This window comes from Gossypium hirsutum, chromosome D09 (genome assembly GCF_007990345.1).
Source record: "Gossypium hirsutum isolate 1008001.06 chromosome D09, Gossypium_hirsutum_v2.1, whole genome shotgun sequence".
Lineage (NCBI taxonomy): Eukaryota > Viridiplantae > Streptophyta > Magnoliopsida > Malvales > Malvaceae > Gossypium > Gossypium hirsutum.
In genome coordinates, this window is record NC_053445.1 from 21,411,651 (window position 1) to 21,431,365 (window position 19,715).

A 19,715-nucleotide genomic window follows, 5' to 3' on the forward strand; every position below is an offset into this window, starting at 1 on the left:
TCAGCAAGAGTTGCTTCATTATTGACCTTATTAAACTCCATTGGCCGAATGTAGCTGCTGCCAATTTTCCAAGTTCGTTGAAGCTCTTCCTTGGTCTATATTCAGCCGAACCTTGATTCAAGACCATTCATGGATCTTAGCTCAAATTAGTTCAATGTTTACTTAGTTTTTAAGTATTGAACTTGACTATTCGGCTACTAGTCACTTAAGCTATAAATAGTTCTTGAATTTCTTATAAAAGGACTTTTGCCAAATTTCTGAATGAATATAATTTAGTGAGAAATTCACTCTCTTTATTCTCCAAAGCTCAAATTGACTTATCTTCAACGAGTGGCGTCAATCTGACTTTGCTCGAACTTATCACCCATTGGTATGGCGTTCTTCATACCGTAGGTTACTATTTTGCTAAATAGAGGGTCTCGGTTTTTATCCTATTTCCATTTCTTTCTTTGAAACCTTAAGCCCGGGTCCTTATTTGATAATAAGGGTTCGATCTTGTTTCATCGAATTACCCAGCAAACAACAACCCATCAAACTCCTTTGTTCCTAAAGCCATCCAACTTCAAACACCAAGACTTGAATTTGATTCAATTCCGACACTACCTAATTTCGATCGGGAAAGATTACGACTCGTCTTTACATCCGAAACGAGCTCGTATCAGTTGGTATCAGAGCTAGCAAAATTAGGTACGTAAATCGTAGCTTCGAAAAAAAAAAGTTAAAAAAAGTTTCGAAAAAAAAAATCTGAAAAAAAAAGAAGGAAAAAAAATTGCAAAAAAAAATTGCATACGGTCTAGGTGCGTACGAAAGAACGTGAAATATCCGTAAAAAAAAAGAGTCTGGAAACACTTCAACAAAAATTTTTCCGAAATCATATTATACACCCTTTTATACCCCTTTGAGTGAAATTTCACACTATTAAAAAAAATTTCAATTCGTGAATTCATTTTATATGCCACATCTTTAAACCTTTCTTTCTTTCGAGCCTACCCTAAACCATACGATTTTTCCTTTGTTTAGCCTTTGAAGCCGACCCACAAGTGGGATAAGTCTAAGGTAGCTTTTTAGAATATCGAGAGTTGGATTTGAGAGGTAAAAGGTAAGAGAGTACATCAAGATAAAAGCCGAAAATAGAGTGAAACACGAGAGGAGTGAATTTTTTTTCTTGTGAGTGAATTTGTGAGGTTTTTGTGGTGAGGAAATATTTTGTTCTTATTTTAAACATGTCTAGGAGTCCGGATCATCGAGCAACAAGTGGAGGAGCTTCGAATGCTGCTGGTGGAGGAGTAAACCTTCAACCGAGGAGAAACGTTCCCGGAGGTGGAGTGCCCGATCTCCAAGTCCAAGCAATCGTACGAGAATCTCTCGTCTGTTCCAACCTCAATTCGATTCTCTCAATGAACGAATGGAACAAATGGAGGAACAAAGCCAACGTGCGAACACCCCTCCTATTCCGAGAAGAGAGCGAGAACGTCCATGGCAACATGCAAATGATCTATATGAACAAAGTGACGATGAAAGTGATCGAGGTTCACGACAAAGTGTAAGGAGACGAGGTCATCGAGCACGAGAACAAAGAGATCGAGAGAGGCCCGATGATGATTTAAAGAATATTAAAATGGCGATTCCTGCTTTTCAAGGAGATCGGATCCCGAGGCCTATCTTGAATGGGAGAAGAAGGTGGAATTAGTTTTCGAGTGCCACAATTACTCGGAAAGCAAAAAGGTGAAGTTAGCTGCTATAGAATTCTCCGACTATGCCATAATATGGTGGGATCAACTCACGTTGAGCCGAAGACGCAATGGAGAACGTCCCGTGTCTACATGGGCGGAAATGAAAGCAATAATGAGAAAGCGTTTTATTCCTGCTTACTATCACCGGGAGTTGTATCAAAAGCTCCAAAGCTTAACTCAAGGCCAACGAAGCGTGGAGGATTATTACAAAGAAATGGAAGTGGCCATGATCCGCGCCGATGTGGAGGAAGATCGAGAAGCCACCATGGCTCGATTTCTCGCCGGCCTTAACCGAGATATCGCAAATATCGTCGAACTACACCACTATGTTGAGGTTATTGATATGGTCCATATGGCCATAAAGGTCGAAAAACAACTAAAAAGAAAAGGTACGTCACGAACTTTCTCTAACACTTCTTCTATGCCTAGGTGGGGGCAAGGGACCAACAAACGTGACATACCAAGCCGAAACAAAGAAGTAAGTGGTGCCACCAAGTTCAACAAACCGATTGCCGAAACGAGTAAAGGAAAGATGGAAGCCCAACCAAGTCGATCTCGAGACATAAAATGTTTCAAATGCCTTGGAAGGGCCACATCGCGAGCCAATGTCCAAATCGGAATGTGATGTTTGTTCGAGACGATGGCGAGATTGAATCTGAAAGTGAACAAGAGAAGGAGGCCATTGAACAAACCGAAGAAGAAGAAGATGTTGAACAAGCCGAAAATGGAGAAATATTGGTGGTGAAGAGAAGCCTTACTTTGCAAGGTGCCGAAACGATCAACAACGCGAAAACATTTTTCATACGCAATGTCAAGTGCAAGGTAAGATTTGTTGCGTTATAATTGATGGGGGAAGTTGTACAAATGTGGCAAGTTCAATGATGGTGGAGAAACTCGGATTGGCCACCATTAAACATCCCCATCCGTATAAACTCCAATGGCTTAACGATGGTGGAGAATTGAAGGTAACGAAGCAAGTGTTGATTTCGTTTACAATTGGGAAGTATCAAGATGAAGTTATGTGTGACGTCGTACCAATGCATGCGGGGCATCTTCTTTTGGGGCGGCCTTGGCAATTCGACAAGCGAGCGATTCATGACGGATATACAAACCGATACTCTTTCAAACACATGGGACGAATGGTGACGTTAGCTCCATTATCACCAAAACAAGTGTATGAAGATCAACTCAAAATGAGGAGTTCGATTGAAAAATCAAAAGAAATCGAGAGAGAGCAAAAAAATGAAAAGAATAAAGAAAAGAGTGAAGAAAAGAAGAAAAACAAAAAGATGAGTGATAAAAAAGAGAGAGTGATTCAAAAGAAAAAGAAACGAGTGATGAAAATGAAAAAAAGAATTTGTTGGTAAAAGAGAGAGAAGTTCGAAAATCGATGTTATTGAAACAACCATTATTGGTTCTTTTGTACAAGGAGAGCTTGCTTGGCACTAACGAATTTGATGATGAGTTGCCCTCTTCTATTTTGTCTGTGTTGCAGGAATTTCGAGACGTATTCCCGGAAGAAATCCCGAGTGGGTTACCACCTATTCGTGGAATCAAACACCAAATATATCTTGTGCCGGGAGCCGCGATTCCAAACCGACCTGCTTACCGGAGCAATCCTGAAGAGACGAAAGAATTACAAAAGCAAGTAAATGAACTCCTTGAAAAGGGCTATGTGCGCGAAAGCCTTAGTCCATGCACCGTGCCTGTTTTGCTTGTCCCGAAAAAGGATGGAACGTGGAGGATGTGCGTGGACTGCCGTGCTATAAACAAGATAACTATCAAGTATCGTCATCCTATACCACGATTGGATGATATGCTTGACGAGCTAAGTGGCGCAAGTCTGTTTTCAAAAATTGATCTTAAGAGTGGTTATCACCAAATACGGATGCGTGAGGGTGATGAATGGAAGACTGGTTTAAAACGAAGCATGGGCTTTACGAATGGCTCGTTATGCCATTTGGCTTAACGAACGCCCCAAGCACGTTCATGAGGCTTATGAATCACGTTCTAAGACCTTTTATTGGTAGATTTTGCATCGTATACTTCGATGATATATTAGTTTATAGTAAAAATTTAGATGATCATGTTTTACATTTGAAGGCTGTTTTGGAAGTATTGAGGAAAGAAACTTTGTATGCTAATTTAAAGAAATGTGAATTTTGCACTAACAAGGTTGTGTTTTTAGGTTTCGTTGTTAGTTCGGAGGGCCTTGAAGTCGATCAAGAGAAGGTCAAGGCGATCCAAGAATGGCCCCATCCGACGAATGTCTCCCAAGTCCGAAGTTTCCATGGATTAGCAAGTTTTTACCGTCGATTTGTGCCAAACTTCAGCACCTTAGCCGCACCCTTGACTGGAGTTATTCGTAAGAATTCCAACTTCGTTTGGGGAGAGGAACAAGAAAAATCCTTTTTGAAAATTAAAGATTGTCTAACTCATGCACCGTTATTAGCTTTGCCTAATTTTGATAAAACCTTCGAGTTAGAATGTGATGCCTCAGGTTTAGGCATTGGAGCCGTGTTGATGCAAGATGGACGGCCTATTGCCTATTTTAGCGAGAAACTCAATGGTGCCGTCTTAAACTATCCGACTTATGACAAGGAGCTCTATTCGTTGATTCGAGCCTTAGAGACGTGGCAACACTATCTTTGGCCCAAAGAATTCGTCATACATACCGATCACGAATCCTTGAAGTACTTAAAGGGTCAACACAAGTTGAATAAGCGGCATGCTAAGTGGGTAGAATTTCTCGAATCTTTTCCATATGTTATTCATACATACCGATCACGAATCCTTGAAGTACTTAAAGGGTCAACACAAGTTGAATAAGCGGCATGCTAAGTGGGTAGAATTTCTCGAATCTTTTCCATATGTTATTAAATATAAAAAAGGTAAGGAAAACGTAGTGGCTGATGCACTATCTCGAAGGTATGCGTTGTTAAATATTTTGGATGCTAAGTTAATGGGGTTTGTATTTCTTAAAGATTTATATGTCAACGATGCTGACTTTAGTGAATTCTTTAGGTTATGCGCAAAGGGAGCTTACGAGAAGTACTATCGACATGATGGGTACTTGTTCCGAGAAGGAAAGCTTTGTATACCCCAAGGTTCCGTACGAGAAGTGTTGATCGAAGAATCTCATAGTGGAGGATTAATGGGGCACTTCGGAGTTGCAAAGACGTTAGCCATGCTCAACGAACATTTCTTTTGGCCTAAGATGCGACGAGATGTCGAACGGTTTTGTAATCGATGCATTGCATGCAAACGGGCTAAGTCACGAATTAAGCCCCATGGTTTGTATAAGCCATTGCCTATTCCCGAAACCCCTTGGTCTGATATCTCAATGGATTTTGTGCTAGGTTTACCGAGGAGTAAAAATGGCCGAGATTCAATATTTGTGGTTGTAGATAGGTTCTCAAAAATGGCTCATTTTATAGCATGTCATAAAACTGATGATGCCGTGAATATTGCTAATTTATTTTTCAAAGAAGTGGTCAGGTTGCATGGATGCCTAGGACGATTGTGTCCGACCGAGTCGCGAAGTTTCTTAGCCATTTTTGGAGGACACTATGGGGGCGCCTTGGAACGAAGTTGCTGTTTTCAACCACTTGCCATCCGCAAACGGACGGCCAAACCGAAGTGGTCAATCGGATTTTGTCTACATTGCTTCGAGCTATCATCCGGAAAAATTTGAAGGCTTGGGAAGAATGTTTACCACATGTGGAGTTTGCGTATAATCGAGCTATTCACTCAGCTACCAAATTTTCTCCTTTTGAAATCGTTTATGGTTTCAATCCGTTAACACCATTTGATTTAATGCCATTGCCTTCTAACCAATTTGTGCATGTAGATGGAAAGCGTAAAGCTGATTTCGTCAAGCAATTGCACCAACGAGTTCGAGAAAACATTGAGGCAAGGACCAAGAACTATGAACAACATGCTAACAAAGGTCGTAAACGAGTTGTGTTCGAGCCGGGAGATTGGGTGTGGTTGCATATGCGCAAGGAAAGATTTCCTATGCAACAACGATCTAAACTACTTCCGAGAGGGGATGGACCATTTCAAGTCCTTGAACGAATTAATGACAATTCTTATAAATTGGACTTGCCTGGTGAATATAATGTTAGCGCGACTTTTAACGTTTCTGATTTGTCTCCGTTTGATGCAGATTCCGATTTGAGGACAAATCGTTCTGAAGAGGAGGGGAATGATGTGAGCTTGCCTACGAACCAAATGGAGAACGAACAAGAAGCTATTAAGCTGCCCATTGGTCCAATAACGCGAGCTAGAGCTAAACGATTTAAAGTTGCTATTTTAGCATTGGTGGAACGGATTGAGGAAAATGAAAGCAAAGAGCTTAAAGACGAGCTGAATATTTTCAACTTCTTTGAAGTTGAAATTCGTTCTAGCTAATTAAATTGCTGTTGGATTTTAAACCATTTAAATAAGCATTTAATTAAGTCTTATTACAGCTTATTAATATGTTTTTATTTAATATAAGTGTTTAATATGTCTTAATTTAGTTACATTAAAGATGTCTTGATTTCGTTTAGTTTGTCTAAATTATTACATGTCTTAAATCTGTTCAACCGAATTTGTGTCATGCTTTATTAATATTTAAGTTGTTTCAATGTTAAATTAGGATGTTCACATTATGTATTTACTTAGTTCAGCTTAATTTGATTGAAATTAATTAAGTTCATGTGTGTTTTTAGGTACAGCCGAATTTGAAGATTCATTGGGCAGATTCATGCATGAAGATTCAATGGATGTGAAGATGCATGCATGTTGGGTTCAATGCACCAAATGATACATGCATGGACTATATTAAAGATGGTGTGCTGATTGTTGAAGTTCTCTAAGTGACCATTCGGCCAAAAGAGATGATTTTCCATTCTCCAAAGCTGCCATTTATTTCCTTCACATTGCTGGGTACATTGTGGCTATTCGGTTCATGATGTTCACACCTTATGGTCATTCAAAACCGTCCATTCACACTTCCAAATGACTGTTCAAGTTGCTAATTAATGATGGTAATTTTTCAGCAAGAGTTGCTTCATTATTGACCTTATTAAACTCCATTGGCCGAATGTAGCTGCTGCCAATTTTCCAAGTTCGTTGAAGCTCTTCCTTGGTCTATATTCAGCCGAACCTTGATTCAAGACCATTCATGGATCTTAGCTCAAAATTAGTTCAATGTTTACTTAGTTTTTAAGTATTGAACTTGACTATTCGGCTACTAGTCACTTAAGCTATAAATAGTTCTTGAATTTCTTGTAAAAGGACTTTTTGCCAAATTTCTGAATGAAATATAATTTTAGTGAGAAATTCACTCTCTTTATTCTCCAAAGCTCAAATTGACTTATCTTCAACGAGTGGCGTCAATCTGACTTTGCTCGAACTTATCACCCATTGGTGTGGCGTTCTTCATACCGTAGGTTCCTATTTTGCTAAATAGAGGGTCTCGGTTTTTATCCTATTTCCATTTCTTTCTTTGAAACCTTAAGCCCGGGTCCTTATTTGATAATAAGGGTTCGATCTTGTTTCATCGAATTACCCAGCAAACAACAACCCATCAAACTCCTTTGTTCCTAAAGCCATCCAACTTCAAACACCAAGACTTGAATTTGATTCAATTCCGACACTACCTAATTTCGATCGGGAAAGATTACGACTCGTCTTTACATCCGAAACGAGCTCGTATCATTTAATAAAACACCGAGAATGGAAAATATTGGTCCTTTGGCTCTCATCATCTTTCATCTGAATGTTAAGGGTTCAGCGAACTACAAAGCAATGGAAATTAGCAAAGTCCCCTTCTTTTGGTGGTTCGACCAACTCTTCACCATTATCACTGTCATCCACAAGTTCTGGCATATCTGGATCTGTTTTATCAAAGTCGGAAGTGTACTCACCATTATCTTTCAGAAGAAGTAATCTCGTGTTAGGGCATTCCCTACTATAATGACCACGCCCTTTGCACTTAAAGCACTCAATCTCACGAGTTCTCTTTGCACTCGAATCTCCTCAATTGGGCTACTTAGAAGGTGTTTGCATTTTAACAGGAGCCCCTTTTTTCCAATCTGATTGCTTGCTTCCATTACTCAAAGAAGGCTTGTTAGTAACGAAAGGTGATTTTGAGCTCTTAAAATCAGAATTGGAATTGTTACCTCGGTAATATTGCGAAGTCGAGAAGGAACCAAACCTTTGTTCCTTTAGTTGTTGCTCGATCTCAATGGCTTTATGAACTGCTTCTTCCAAATCAATGTAAGTTTGTAGCCTCAATGTATTAGCTATCTGATGTGATCCGGCCCGGATTAATTGAGTCGTTTCACGTAATTGCCCGATCGTCGACGAGGAATAGTTGAGTTATCGAAAATAGGATGAAATAAGGCTAAAGATGCGGAAGCTTTCAAATGGTTTTAAAGGTTGGCTAAGGTGATGGTAAATTTATAAGGGTATTAGGCTCGATTTAAGGATAAAAATAAGAAAAATGGAAGTTGATAAATGAAGGCTCGATTTTGTAAAAAGATATAGTTGGGTAAAATCTAGGGTATTCGGTGGAATGGATAAATGAGCTTAAACACCAGAAACGATTCAACACTAAAAAGTGTCACCCCAATTTCTATTCGGTTCAAGGTGGGATTACGGAATTGTAGAAGGGTTGAACGCCACACCAAAGCAAGGTGATAAGTTCAAAAGAGAACGATAGACGCCACTAGCACGCTAGATAAGTCAGATCGAAACTCGTACGAATTTAGAGAGGAGAAAAACTCACTCTTTGAACAAAGTTTATTCAAATGATCAAAAGTCAAAAGTCCCTTACAAATGAAATCAACAAACTATTTATACTAGTTTCTTATGCTAACCGAATAATCCATTCATGAACTTAATGATTAAGTAATGAACCTAAATTAAGACATGAACCTTCTAGAAAAATGACCAATGGTGTCCTTGTCCATGTTCGGCTGAATGGGAGATGAATGGGCAGCTTCATGTATGAGCAAACTTTGGAAGCCAATGGGATTGTCTAGGTTCGGCCATGGGATGCATGAAACTCCCAAAGGGTGTCTCTTGGCCGAATAGGTGCTTAGGAAACTCCAAGGGTCCTCCCACATGCATCGATTGTACATGGAACTTGGAAGGGGCCTTGAACCTAGCCATACATGCACTTGCATTGATTACCCCCCCATTCATGCATGTGTGCCGTCCAAGGGAGATGCACCTTTCAATATGCATTAACCTTCCATGTACATGAATGTATGTCCTCCAAACATTGAACCGGTCCATGCATGTATCCTCCCGTTCAATTAACTTTCCCATGGACCTTGCATTAAATGCCATGAATGTATCTTCCAAATTCATTCATGCACCAAGGACGTCCAAATGGGATGTACCTACAGCAAAATTTATTCAATAAATCAAATACATTTTTAAACACATTAATTTGGCAGCAAATGACACAAAAATTATGCACATTAAATTCGGCCACCTTAGGACATAATTAAAACATGTAATAAAATTGACACATTAAAACATGCATAAAAAACATATTAATGAGCTGTAGAAATTAAGACAAATTAATAACATATAATTATAACTCAATTATCATGCATAATTAAATTTGTCCAGATTTTAAACCAAATAAATAATGAATATTAATTGAGCTGTAATAAACTAATTAAATGACTCAAATAATTATTTCAGCTACTATAATAAGGTCTTAATGAAATTGAGCTAGTTCGAGCTCATTGAGCTTGAAAGGAGCTGGAAACGAGCTAAATGAAGCTCCGCAAAATAAGATTGAGCTACGTCCAGCTTGCAAACACGACGAGCCTCACTTGTAGGCTGATGCAATGGCTGTTCCCAAGGGCGGGTCGTATCATCCCCTCCCTCTTTAGAGCGATTTGTCCCCAAATCGAGCCATTGGTTAACTCGATCACAGCAACTTTTACTCAGCTTTCCTCGGTCGAATGGGACGGATTGGAATTGGAACAACTGAAAGGAATAACCATGAATTAGCAAAAAGTGTTTCAGATAAATTTGTAATCCATATGCAAGTAGAATAGAACAAGAAAATTCCATGCGAGTGGACAGATTCAAAGCAACATGTTGACAATCATGCAAACAAATTAATTTACTCGCTAATGCCTCGTCAATTATTCGAAACAAAAATGAACATGTTCTAAGGCATTCAAATGTCTCAAATTGTTTCCACAAGTCATAACCAGCATGTGAATAACGAGTCAAATCAACAACACTATCTTTATCACCACCTAAAGAGTACAACGATGTTTCAAAAAGTTCATGAGGCTTACCTTTAAAAGTAGGAAAACAAAGATCAGTTTTACCTTGTTCTGTCAACACAAACCTTTTCTCCTCGGCGATGTAGAGTAGTCGAAATTCCTTGCTTGAATTAACCTTTTCAAAATGGATCTCCATACTTGACAATAGAGCATGCATCATAATCAAATTGGAATTTAATCAAAATACATCGAGAACTCATCCAAATGATCATGTAATCTAAATTTCAGTCGGTCAATTTTGCTCAAAAATGCAGAATTTGGATAACAAAGCAGATTTGAGACACCATCTTCAACTTTAAGTGCACTAACATTTTACATGTCATCGTCATATCAAACAAACAAATCAAAGACATGCATGTTTTCAAGCATTCATACGTTTCAAATCTCATACCCACATTTTTGTTTATACAAAGTAGTTTCTCACAAAAGATCAATGAGTGCATTATTTTACCCAAATCAAGCTGATGGAATGGCTCATATGTCTTCTTATCTTGCAATTGCCGAATAATTATTATTTCACTAACAAACTCATCAGCATCGCAATTTCCAAAAGCGTTATTCTTCTTGCCATCATTCCACGCAAATGTATTATCATCAATCAAAGGATGGCAAGTAACCACATCAAAATTCAGATCACTTCTAAAGGACAATTCATCAACAAGGTTTCCATCAACAATTGAATAAAACAGTGGTGCTTTAAGAATTTCAAAACTCATACCTTGCTCCTCTTTTGGCATAGGCGAACTAAGATAGTTGAGAACGTTACCTTTTTCAACCAAGGTGAACCTTCTCTCCTTGGAAAGGTATTGGAGTTGTAAATTATCGTCACTCGGCCTTTTGGATACCTAAAAAGCAGAAACAGAACAAGAACAAATTTCATATGGATTAGTTGAATTGCTCCTCACTTTTTCTGGTTCATTTGTCTCTTTTTCTCTCGTTTCTTTTTTAATATCAACTTCTTTTTCTCTCTTTTCATTTCCTCTCTCGTTTTCAATTTTATTTTCGACCTCACTCTCTTTTTTTATTTCTTTTTCTTTTTCTTTTTCAATCTCTTTTTCATTTCTTTCATTTTCTTTTTCTCGCTCGCACTCTTGTTCAATCTCAATTTCTTTTTCGAATTCTTTCTCTTCATTTTCTTTTTCTCTCGCTTTTTCGATTTCATTACAATGTGCAGTCGACACGAAAGAATCAAAAATATAATCATTTGCCCCAAAGGAAGAGAAAATATTTTCATAGGCTTCTCGTCCATTTCTTCGGGAACAATCCTCCGGGAAGGACTTCTTTGAATCATACGAGGAATAACTCGTCCTCTCTCGTTCGTCATGTCGAGAAGTTGCAAGCTCTAGGCTGTTGCGTCTTGAATTCCTTGACGAATAGGAATCCCGATAAGAATCTCTTAGCGAGTAGTCTTTGGACACGTATCGCCGCAATGATCTCGACTCCATTTCTCGATTTGGTAGATTTTGTTTTCATCTGGCTCTTTCCTCCACTCGATCCAATCAATCATGCAATTTATCAAAATTTGATTTCACCATTCTACGTATCTCTTGCTTCAAATATTGGAAATCTGATTCGGAAAATTCTTGTGACATGATTTTTTTTTGCTAAAAAAATGATTAAAATAAAATAGAAAGTAAATACCTCGCCACAAAAATCTCACGTTTCACTCACAAAGAAAATTGGATAACACTCCACTCGTGTTTACACTCGTTAAATGGCTTTTGCTCGCTCTAATGTACTCACCACTCGTGCCTTTTTCCGCTCGTCTCACTCTCGTGAATTCGTATTTTGTTTCAAGAAGACTTATTGCGGCTTAGAGGGTCGGCTTCAAATGGGTTACAAGGGATAACGTCGGGTGTAGGGTAGGCTAAACAAAAAAAATAAAAATCAAAGTATGTGTAGCGTTTTGGGGGGGTAAATAATGGTAGGAAGGGAAACTTGATGATCGGAGTAAATAAGAGAAGAAAATAAAAACTCGCAAGACTTTTCACTTTTTTTTTTTAAACTTGATTTTTTTTTGCTCACCTTTTTTTTTGCTCGATTTTTTTTTCACTTTTTTTTTGAATTTTTTTTGATTTTTTTGTTACTTCAATACAATATTAAGCTAAATACAAGGGAAAAAAAATTAAATTACAACTCAATTTTTTTTTGATTTTTTTTTCACGTTTCGAACCTACTTGCGGCCTTATTACGAACGTCGGTGCTCCTCGTTTTAGTAGCTCTGATACCAAATGATGTGATCTGGCCCGGATTAATTGAGTCGTTTCACGTAATTGCCCGATCGTTGACGAGGAATAGTTGAGTTATCAAAAATAGGATGAAATAAGGCTAAAGATGCGGAAGCTTTCAAATGGTTTTAAAGGTTGGCTAAGGTGATGGTAAATTTATAAGGGTAGTAGGCTTGATTTAAGGATAAAAATAAGAAAAATGGAAGTTGATAAATGAAGGCTCGGTTTTGTAAAAAGATATAGTTGGGTAAAATCTAGGGTATTCGGTGGAATGGATAAATGAGCTTAAACACCAGAAACGATTCAACACTAAAAAGTGTCACCCCGATTTCTATTCGGTTCAAGGTGGGATTACGGAATTGTAGAAGGGTTGAACGCCACACCAAAGCAAGGTGATAAGTTCAAAAGAGAACGATAGACGCCACTAGCACGCTAGATAAGTCAGATCGAAACTCGTACGAATTTAGAGAGGAGAAAAACTCACTCTTTGAACAAAGTTCATTCAAATGATCAAAAGTCAAAAGTCCCTTACAAATGAAATCAACAAACTATTTATACTAGTTTCTTATGCTAACCGAATAATCCATTCATGAACTTAATGATTAAGTAATGAACCTAAATTAAGACATGAACCTTCTAGAAAAATGACCAATGGTGTCCTTGTCCATGTTCGGCCGAATGGGAGATGAATGGGCAGCTTCATGTATGAGAAAACTTTGGAAGCCAATGGGATTGTCTAGGTTCGGCCATGGGATGCATGAAACTCCCAAAGGGTGTCTCTTGGCCGAATAGGTGCTTAGGAAACTCCAAGGGTCCTCCCACATGCATCGATTGTACATGGAACTTGGAAGGGGCCTTGAACCTAGCCATACATGCACTTGCATTGATTACCCCCCCATTCATGCATGTGTGCCGTCCAAGGGAGATGCACCTTTCAATATGCATTAACCTTCCATGTACATGAATGTATGTCCTCCAAACATTGAACCGGTCCATGCATGTATCCTCCCGTTCAATTAACTTTCCCATGGACCTTGCATTAAATGCCATGAATGTATCTTCCAAATTCATTCATGCACCAAGGACGTCCAAATGGGATGTACCTACAGCAAAATTTATTCAATAAATCAAATACATTTTTAAACACATTAATTTGGCAGCAAATGACACAAAAATTATGCACATTAAATTCGGCCACCTTAGGACATAATTAAAACATGTAATAAAATTGACACATTAAAACATGCATAAAAAACATATTAATGAGCTGTAGAAATTAAGACAAATTAATAACATATAATTATAACTCAATTATCATGCATAATTAAATTTGTCCAGATTTTAAACCAAATAAATAATGAATATTAATTGAGCTGTAATAAACTAATTAAATGACTCAAATAATTATTTCAGCTACTATAATAAGGTCTTAATGAAATTGAGCTAGTTCGAGCTCATTGAGCTTGAAAGGAGCTGGAAACGAGCTAAATGAAGCTCCACAAAATAAGATTGAGCTACGTCCAGCTTGCAAACACGACGAGCCTCGCTTGTAGGCTGATGCAATGGCTGTTCCCAAGGGCGGGTCGTATCACTATCGGCCTGTTCAAACCATCAATAAATCGAACCATAGTTGTTTCTTCATCCTCCTCCACATTAGCTCTCTGAATGAGCATCTCCATCTCTTTAAAATATTCATCCACTGTCCTACTACCTTGGATAAGTCTTCTCAGCTTTGTTTCAATTTCTCTATAGTAGTGAGCTGGAATAAACCTTTTACGCATAATCTATTTCAACTCATCCCATGTCGAAATCTCACCTTCATAATTCCGATGGCGGTTTACCCCAAGTTGAGTCCACCAACTTAATGCATAATCAGAAAAGTCCAGTGTTGCTAACGCTACCTTTTCATCATCCGGACATTTATAATACCGAAACATAAGTTCAATCTTAGATTCCCATTCACAATAAGCGTCAGGATCATTCTTACCACGAAATTGGGGAATTGTGAATTTCAGTTTTGCCAAAGAAGGTTGCCCACGATCATGAAAATCATCATCCATTCTAGTGACACATCGAGGGCCGCGCCTCTGGGGTTGGTTATCCCTATCTTCTTTGATTGGATCTCGATATTGAGGTTCTTGATTCAATCGCACCTCATTGATGGTAGCAGTCAAAGCTCGAAGAGCAGCAGCCTGTTCATCCAACTGTTGTTGGAATTTTTTAAATATGTCACTATTATTATCACCTGTAGACATTTTTTTTAAAACCTGCAAAACACTCAACACTCAAAAATAAAAGTTATCAAACCTCACCGTTAATCACTCAAAAAGAAAAAATTAAATTCTCAATGAGGTCGAATTCAATCTTGTGAGTTCTTTATCAGAGTTTATATCAACCAATTAGAGAGTGTGAACCAAACTACCAAAGAATCCTAATTTGCACTAGGATGCCAAAAACTGACGAGACACCAATTGATTCGTGTTGCACCGAGGAAGAAGTTGTGCACACGTTTAAATCCTACTAACACAAGAAACAAGAAGGTGTTAGATAACGTAAAGGAAGAATAAAGGTAAACAAATGAAAACCTACAGCTAAGAATCAATAAAAATTGCTGAAAACAGAAAACCCGAAAAACTGCGGAGTAACTTGACAACTTCGTTCGAGGTGTTCCCAATCTCCAAAAATCACGAAATTAAATCTTGAGTGTCCTTATATATTGAATTTTTTATCTGGAAATTTTGGGCACCAAATTCAACCCGCTGAATCTTTTTTTAAATTTTTATTGAAATTTGTATTTTTTGATTTTTTGACTTTTTTGACTGATTTTTTTTGCGGAAATAATTTTTTTATATTCAATCACAGTGCCAAAAACATGTATGTAAAATTTCAGATTAATAGGACAACGTGGGTTCAAATGAATTTTTTTTGAAAAATTTTTCTGGGTAAAACTGCTGTTTATGCTTTAAAAAATAGAGATCAGTTTAGAAATCAACCAAGAACACCCAAAACGCCCAAAATCTGATACCAAATGATACGGAATGCGCGCGAACCAAGATCGAGTTGCCAAGTCACGAGAAACTCCTACGAAAGATCCTAGACGAACAGATCTGAAATCAAAAATAAAGATTAAGATTAAACCGAATCAGATTTGAATTTAAAATTCCCAAATTCAATTAAAAGAGCAGCAAGAAGAAAAGAAATAGAATCGATGAATCAAACGAAATTGAGAAGAAAGAAAAGATGCGAATCTGCCAAGGAATTGATTCGGCCAAGAATGTCCAATTTCCAGCAAACAATTGATTCCCAAATTGAAAGAAATCCAATCGGCCAAACCCTAGGAATTGGGGATTTTTGGGTTCGAATGGGTGCTGCCAATAGGAGAACAACTTAAACGATGAGATCTTGAGTTTAATCAATGCTGGAAAACAAACAAGAACAGCAAAATATTAGATGAGAAATCGGCACAAGTATAAGCAAAGAAAGTAAAGAAAGAAATCGAAAACAGCAAGAATTAAAGGATAAGTCCTAAAGATCCTTGAAATCCCGAAAGATTTCACAAATCTCTTCAAACGGCTCTAATCTCCCCTCCAAAGAATATCGATGGCAAGAAGAAGGTTGAAGATGGCTCCCACAATCAAAAGATTGTTAAAACAACTTCTAAAGAAAACTCAAGAGAGAATTCTTGGAGAAAACCCCAAAGAAAATTTTGCACTCAACAAATCTGAAATTTGATAGAAATAATAATAATAAGATGTGTTTACAAAGGGTGGCTGGCCAATGCTTATATAGGCCTCCAACAAATCCTAATCTCACAAGTAACTAATAAAAATTAAACCTAATTAATAAAATAACAAGGTAAATTCGGCCATGCACTTATATGGGCTGTTTTGGGCCGAATTTTACATGTAATGCTCCTAAAGATTAAAAAATTAAATTAAACAAGTAAGATGTTTACAAATTGGGCCCTTTGACATTTTGGCCTGATTTTCAACTAAGTATGAAGAAATTTCTTGATTGGGCTAAATTTTGGTTATTGGGCCTCGCCTTCAAGAATTTGGGCTCGTGATCCATCTCCTACCAAAATTGGGTCGTTGACGCTCGTAATGGAGATCCAATGCGTTTTAGCTGCAAGATTTGGTTTCTTGGACCAAGATTTCCAAGATTTGAAATCTTGATTTTCTTGATTCTTGAAATCTCTTCGAACAGCAAAATTGGGCCAAGATTCGGTTTCTTGATTTACTTGAAAACAAGAAAGTGAATCTTGATTTTCTTGTTCTCTCGTGTATGCATCTAAGGCCTTGCTAACAAGCTCTTGAATGGTCCCATTTAGTTTGGACCGCATTTGTTGGGCCTTTGATCTTGTTATTGGGCCTTGTGGCAATTTGAGCCCATCACGTTCTTGAACTTGGATTGGGCCTTTATGACTCGTATCATCTTTGCTTATACTTGTGCCGATTTCTCATCTAATATTTTGTTGTTCTTGTTTGTTTTCCAGCATTGATTAAACTCAAGATCTCATCGTTTAAGTTGTTCTCCTATTGGCAGCACCCATTCGAACCAAAAAATCCCCAATTCCTAGGGTTTGGCCGATTGGATTTCTTTCAATTTGGGAATCAATTGTTTGCTGGAAATTGGGCATTCTTGGCCGAATCAATTCCTTGGCAGATTCACATCTTTTCTTTCTTCTCAATTTCGTTTGATTCATCGGTTCTATTTCTTTTCTTCTTGCTGCTCTTTTAATTGAATTTGGGAATTTTAAATTCAAATCTGATTCGGTTTAATCTTAATCTTTGTTTTTGATTTCAGATCTGTTCGTCTAGGATCTTTCGTAGGAGTTTCTCGTGACTTGGCAACTCGATCTTGGTCCGCGCGCATTCGTCTATCATTTGGTATCAGATTTTGGGCGTTTTGGGTGTTCTTGGTTGATTTCTAAACTGATCTCTATTTTTTAAAGCATAAACAATAGTTTTACCCAGAAAAATTATTCAAAAAAATTCATTTGAGTGGGTAAATGTTGTCCGATTGATCTGAAATTTTACATACATGTTTTTGGCATTGTGATTGAATATAAAAAAATTATTCCCGCAAAAAAATCAGTCAAAAAAGTCAAAAAAATAAAAAAAAAGACGAAATTCAATAAAAATTTAAAAAAAGATTCAGCGGGTTTAATTTGGTGCCCAAAATTTCCAGATCAAAAATTCAATATATAAGGACACTCCAGATTTAATTTCGTGATTTTTGGAGATCAGGAACACCTCGAACGAAGTTGTCAAGTTACTCTGCAGTTTTTCAGGTTTTCTGTTTTCATCAATTTTTTTTGATTCTTAGCTGTAGGTTTTCATTTGTTTACCTTTATTCTTCCTTTACGTTATCTAACACCTTCTTGTTTCTTGTGTTAGTAGGATTTAAACGTGTGCACAACTTCTTCCTCGGTGCAACACGAATCAATTGGTGTCTCGTCAGTTTTTGGCATCCTAGTGCAAATTAGGATTCTTTGGTAGTTTGGTTCACACTCTCTAATTGGTTGATATAAACTCTGATAAAGAACTCACAAGATTGAATTCGACCTCATTGAGAATTTGATTTTTTCTTTTTGAGTGATTAACGGTGAGGTTTGATAACTTTTATTTTTGAGTGTTGAGTGTTTTGCAGGTTTAAAAAAAATGTCTACAGGTGATAATAATAGTGACATATTTAAAAAATTCCAACAACAGTTGGATGAACAGGCTGCTACTCTTCAAGCTTTGACTGCTACCATCAATGAGGTGCAATTGAATCAAAAACATCAATATCGAGATCCAATTAAGGAAGATAGGGATAACCAGCCCCATAGGTGCAGCCCTCAACGTGTCCCTAGAATGGATGATGATTTTCATGATCGTGGACAATCATCTTTAGCAAAACCAAAGAGCGAGCAGCAACGAGAACATCTCTTTCATACTCGCTGCCATGTACAAGGTAAGCTTTGTAGAGTTATTATTGATGGTGAAAGTTGCTCGAACATAGCCAGCACGACGAGGGTGGAAAAGCTTTGCTTAACCACTACCAAGCATCCACAACCTTATCAACTACAAGGGCTTAGCAACGAAGGCCAATTTAGGGTCACTCAACAAGTGCGCATTGCCTTTTCTATCGGTAAGTATCAAGATGAAGTTATGTGCGACGTAATGCCTATTCAAGCCTGCCATTTGTTGCTAGGAGAACCATGGCAACTGGATCGAAAAGTCACTCACGATGGTCGTACCAATAGGTATTCTTTCAAGCATCAAGGAAAGAAACTTACCTTAGTGCCACTCACTCCGGAACAAGTCCATGAGGACCAAATCAAACTGAGAAATTCTGTTAAAACAAGTGAGGAAAAAGAAAAAGAGAATGAAAAAGAGCAAAAAGAGATTGAGAGTGAAAAGGAATGTGAAACAGAAAAGAAAATTGAAAAAGAAGTTGAAGAAAGAAGAGAAAATGAGTTAGAAAAAGAAACAAAAGAAAAAGACGAGGAAAGGCTAGTGAGGAATGTTTCCACTAACCAAGATATGAATTTTTCTTGTGTTGCTACTTTTCAGGTTCCTGAAAGATCGAAAGATAACTTTCAACTTCAATACTTCTCAAATGAAAGACGCTTTCATACGATCAACTTAGGCAAAGATGAAATCACACTACATGATCCCGAAGGTAAGCGAGGTAAGGAAATTTTAGAAACCGAGTCCAGTGCAGATTTGAAAATTATTAATAAAACTTTTGGTGACTTAGTTCTTAAAAGATCCCCTCATTTTGATCCGATTAATTGTTACTCTTCGATTGTGGTTGATAAAGTCATTATGAAAAGAAGCGTGATTTGTTATTCTCTTGATTTACCTTGTGTAAAATCCTCGAATTTGTCCAAATCTGTTTTGGAGAATAAGGTAACAAAATTTTCCAAATTTGTTTTCAATTTATATTCGTGCCTTAAACAGTTTATGTGGTTGTACATGAAGTTTGAGTTCCATTTGACAAAGGTTAACTCAACAACGGAGATTCGACTACACTATGCCCCCGATGAGCGAAGGTTTGTTTTAAATGAAAAAGGTAAAATCGACCATTATTCTTTTGCTTATCAAGGTAAGATGCTTGAAACCTTTGAAACACTTTTGTACTCCTCGGATAGCGACAAAGATCGTGTTGATGAACACTTAGATCGAAACGTGCTTGACTGTCCTATTTTATTTATTGATGATAAATCTATTTTGATGGTTGATAAAAAGATTCTTGTTTTTGATAATGCATGTGTGAGTGAATCTATAGACCGTCGATTAATGCATGGTAATCTGAATCTATCCATTCACATGCGTTTTACCTGTTCTATTATGCTTATAATTGGACTATAAGCTTGTTTGTGTTGCTATTTACTATTTCATGGCTATTCTTTTCAGTGGACTCAATTGCCATTAGTCCCGTTCGATCAAGGAAAATCG

At 37.5% G+C, this 19,715-nt stretch overlaps 1 pseudogene; it reads left to right on the plus strand.

Annotated features, from left to right (window-relative positions):
• Nucleotides 1–1,618: 1,618 nt before the first annotated feature.
• LOC121221145 (uncharacterized) lies at nt 1,619–6,074 on the plus strand (annotated as a pseudogene).
• The last annotated feature ends 13,641 nt before the right edge of the window (nt 6,075–19,715 follow it).